Raw genomic sequence first — 5,047 nt, 5'->3', positions numbered from 1 at the left:
TTGCGCTTTTGTTCCCCGTGTGTTGAATCTTGATGGATTGAAATACGCCAGTGTTGGCAATCATTCCAAATAAAGTTCGCCCCCTCTTCAGTTGAGTAAATAAACACCCCTGGCAGCTAGTTGCAGTATTTCCAAATTTTCTTCCCCCCCTCCCCAAGGTAAAAGTGGGCTAAAGTTCAACAAAATTCTATTCATGTTGATGTCGGGCCTTCCCGTCATGAACAGCTCAGTCAGTGTATCACTGAAAGGTGTCAGCGGCGGAGTCCACGTCCATAAGGGGACCTCCCGCCGGGTCTGTGGACCCCCCGTCAGGTCTAATGGGCAATGATGACTCCTCGGACCCTTTGAGTGCTGCGAGAAGCCCCCCACCCCCAGCCCCCTCCTTCCCAATCCACCAACCCACCCGTCCACCTCCTCCCAGCTCCTGCTCAATTACACTGCAGGCGTCTCAGTCTTTGCCTGGTCAATTACTGGCCGGCCCCAGCATTTACTGTCACCCGCACACAGGTTGCAAGATAATCAGTGTCTGAAATGGCCCCGTATTCAGATTAGTCAGTCAAGCTGAAGGCGGGGAGGTGGGAGGAGGTGCCGAAGCGATCCGGGACACCTATCAATCTCAATCGGACTTCAGCACTTGGGGAGGGGGAGGGCTGATACATTTTTAGTAGGATGATAACATTTCGGTCGAGAGATGTTTTTTTGACGGATTCCATCCTTGAGTCTCTCCTTAATGCGTGCTCTGTAGGGTTGAAGTCTGGAGACGGACCCCATCGGTTTTTGTTCGTTTTAAGGGTGGTTACTATCTTGAGTCTCTTCTTGAGCGGGTGAGATCTCGGGTGAAAGTCCAAAGTGGTCACTCCGGCCTCTGTCAGTTCGATGCTATTTTTCTGTTTTATGTTCTGCAACAGTAATCTAAACTGATTTTTGAGGAGAGGAGCGGGATACCCCCTGGACTGGTCGCCAGTCAATGACAGGGCACATGTTTTGAAGTCAATAACAAAATGTTGACTCTATCATAAGAAAAGTGACCCCTTGATTGTATTTCGAAGGTGTGAGGAATCCGTCTTTGTCGGTTCCACTCTTTGTTAAAGCGGAGACAACCTTCACGATGCATGCTGGGATACTCACCCATTCATTTCGTCTGGGGCTTCTCGTATTCCATCTTCTTCCTCTTACCTGTGCTGACACTTGACCTGACCAAGGGAATTAATCATCCTTGACCCCCGGGAACAATTACCTATCATTACCCACTCAAGGGCGGGGGGGGGCATGCGTAACAATAGCACAACATGAAAAGTTGGCGAAGAGCGGCCCTAATGGAGTCCCGCAATGTTCCCCGTCTCTTCGGCGGTCGGGGTCGACTAACCTTCAAGTCGCTGTCACTGCGCACAAAGCCAAAGTACAAAGGAGCTCGTTGTTCACCTGACCTCTCTGGAAACGAGGTGAAGGAACACTTGCCCAAGTTGGGAGCACTCGGCCGTTTTAAGAGTTGACCTGGAATCAAGTTTGTTCCCGTTTAGTCACCAAGTGTCTTGATTTACAAAGATTCCAAATGTTGGGTGCCAAATTGCATTGCGTTGTTCCGATTGTCAGCATGCCCATATTTGGAAATGACGGATGGCAGAATGACGTCACAGCGCCGCTACACTTGACTAGAATATTTTTCAATTTGAAACAAAATGCATTCTTATTATCATTATAATAACACCACGATACGCATGCTATTCATTTGCCCATCTATGGCATTTTGCACTTATTATTAGCATTAAACTAAGAGGACTGACTGTATGGCGCAGCTTTGTGGCTGTTTTCCAAACATACCGTTTTGTGTTTAGCTTGGCACTCAACTTCGACTTGCTGTGGCCATAAATAGCTCGCTTTTTTTTTTTTTTTTTTTTTTTTGAAGATCTGTTCATTCTCTGACAACTTGCAGATTTTTGTAAAATGGCTAGCGTGATACGGTATCTTTAAAAACTTGGAAGTGGGGTCACTCGTATCTCAAGGCACCATTCACTGTACTTTAAATGACGGGGAAAAAAATGCATTCGAGTTCTCAGTGGTCCCAAATGTCAAATCCATCAAGAAAAATCTTTCAAGACATTTCCCTTGAGCGACGAGCGCATTTACGCTTGAGCGTCTGTTCTCGACGTCTGGTTTGGGCCTACAGGAAGATTGAACTCCACATAGTTCTCCTGTCTTTTGTGCTCTTCATGGAGCCGTCTGCAGTGAAAAGTCCTCGTGTTCACTGACCTTTCCTCTGGCGCACAATGAGGCGGCGACAATGACCACCAGCAGGGTTAATTACCCACAATTATGGGCCAACATTGTCGCCCTCGTGCTTTTTTTTTTTTTTTTCCCCCCCCGTAACCCAAGCCCCCATTCGCCCAGGGTCCATTATGACGCTTGTTGTCCTACCTACGTACAGGTATACACACAACGCGGCTCAGCTCCTTCCGGCCGTTTCACTCCACCACCGTATGTGTCTGCGCGTGTGTGTGTGTTTAATTACTGTTAGTTAAGTCATCAAAAAACATTGCACATTTCACCGAATGCTTAACTGGTAAGTGGTAATGGACCACTCCCGGGAGGTTTGTGGTTGAAGCAAGTGGTGCCGGGTTTGTGATGAGGTCATACAAAGTGATTCGTGGAGAGTGAATTGGAGTCTGGGTCATTGTCATCTGGTTTGATTCATAACTGTGACTAAATGCCCCACTGAATTTCATTTTTGAAAATCATTTGATTTTACTGGTATGAGCAAGGAAGAATTTTTCGTAGTAGTTCATGAATTTACAAAGTAATAATTGTTTCTCAGGGACAACAAAAAGGGGTTTTACGTTTTTAATGCTAAAATGTCTTGACCCTCATGCATCCCAAATTTTCACGATCCGCAACGTGTTCTGAAGATTTTCTGTTCCTATGCCTGTTTATATTGAGGCCATTCCAAAGTCAACCACCGGATGGCGGTACCCATATTTAGTTGGAGATGATGAATATTTAAGAAGAAGAAGAGCAAAGGGGGATTTCAGTTACAGCCTCGTTTTGGTTGAAAATTATTGAACCTCATCTGCTGTAATCCTGCTTTTTACACCGACACAAAGCAATAGGTTTAGGTCCATTTTATAATGCACATCTTTCAACTGAACTACTGCGTTGAATTAATTTTTCAGCCAATTTTGTGTGTGTGTGCGTGTGTGTGCGTGTGTGTGTGTGTGTGTGTGTGTGTGTGTGTGTGTGTGTGTGTGTGTGTGTGTGTGTGTGTGTGTGTGTGTGTGTGTGTGTGTGTGTGTGTGTATTCGGACATCCCATTACTATAAAAAGGAAATTTATATACATATAGTGATTGTCTTTTTTCTTTATAGTGTGCTTGTATGCAATTGTTGGTTGTTGATGTTGGCCCAGCAGAGTAACAGAAGGTGCGTCGCTTATGGATAATGGCGTCTGTAGCTTTGACGCATAATGTCATAATTTGTTCATTGTGTGTGTGTGTACAAAACGGTGCCGGCACTAGCAGACACGTTGCCGTCGCTCTGGAAACTTGATCTTTCTGCGAGAACATCAAGAGACCATCTGTGAGGAAACATGGCAGGATACACTTTGCCTTGCAGGCTCTCTCTAACATCCACGGACCTGCTGTGTGTGAATGTGTGAGTGTGCGTGTGTGTAAGTGTGTGTGTTTTCCATTGATGTCAAAGCCTATTTTCTGGTGTCAAAGGACAGCCATTGCCAGCTCCTGTCCTTTAGATCTATAGACAGATGGGGCTATTACGGTCAGAAAGCCCCCCCTTTGGCATTGTTTGCCCTGAGCCGGTGATGAAATATTGATGGAAAAATAGAAATATTTTGCCTGCTGCACCATGTTGGAGGTTAATGAGTGTGAAGACTTTGCCGTCTCCTGTTACAACAAGATGTAGCAAAACGACCACCGCCATCATCGACAATGGGAGTCTGCGGGAATCAATAAACTTTCAACACTGGATTGGGTTACAGAGCTGTGATTGATGTACTGTATTGCTGTGTGTGTGTGTGTTTATATATACACACATATATATATTACATGTATCTATCTCAGCTATCAAGTCTTCTGGATGATAGATTTTTAATTTACCATATAATGCTATTGGTTTTTAATTTTAAAATGTAAAAACAATTTGCAGTGGGTTTTTCGGGGTCCTGGAACAGATTTGTGGCATTTCTACAGAAGCGCAGATAGCTGGCACGCCCAAAAAAAAAGGTTTCACATCACCTTATAATGTGATAAATGTTTGACATGATCATGTGATGAATGTCATCATGAGAAGTTTCAGGTTTTAATGATAAGATTCCACGCGAAATTGTCTTGACAGTATTCTTGAAAAGCAACATCGTAACTTTGACACAGAATGGACTCGGACTCTGACCTGAGTCAAATCACGTATGACCATGCTAGCACATGCGCAACTCGTGAAGTCTTGTGACCTACCGGTGTCCGGCCTTAGCTTCTGTATAAGAGTGTGTCAAGTTGCCAAAATATTCCAAAAAAGAAATAAAAACACATCTTTGACATATAGCGGCGATTAAACGTGCTACATTTCAAACCTGTTGAGTTTAAACCGTGAAAAGAAACCTGATTGTGTTCCAACATCAACAGCAAATGAAAAAGTCATACAAAAGCTTTGTTCTTTTAAAAAAATGCTTTCACTGTATCGACGCCTTACTATGGAGCCCCCCGCCCACCCACCCCCTCCCATTAGCACCCCACCACCCCTTCACCTCCAGCTCCCAGATACCCCGGGGGGGGGGGGGCAGCAGTGTGTAATGCTGCATGTTGATCTCCCAATCAATAGATTTATCCCTCTCATTTGCTTGCGCCTCTCCCCCTTTTGCATTCGACTGTTGGAGAAGAGCGAGGTAGGGGCCCCACTGCTGGGGTTTGTCTCCTGGCACAAGTCCTTTAAACTCTTCGATCCGTGGCTGTGATGTAGCGAACCCACGAGGGTTGGGGTGGGGGGGGATGTCGGAGGATGCTCTCAGTCGCTCCCTTTGGATGTCGTTAATGTTTAATGTCGTT

Source organism: Hippocampus guttulatus, chromosome 17 (genome assembly GCF_054856545.1).
Source record: "Hippocampus guttulatus isolate MCC_2025c chromosome 17, RoL_Hgut_1.0, whole genome shotgun sequence".
Lineage (NCBI taxonomy): Eukaryota > Metazoa > Chordata > Actinopteri > Syngnathiformes > Syngnathidae > Hippocampus > Hippocampus guttulatus.
This window is presented reverse-complemented; position numbering follows the sequence as displayed.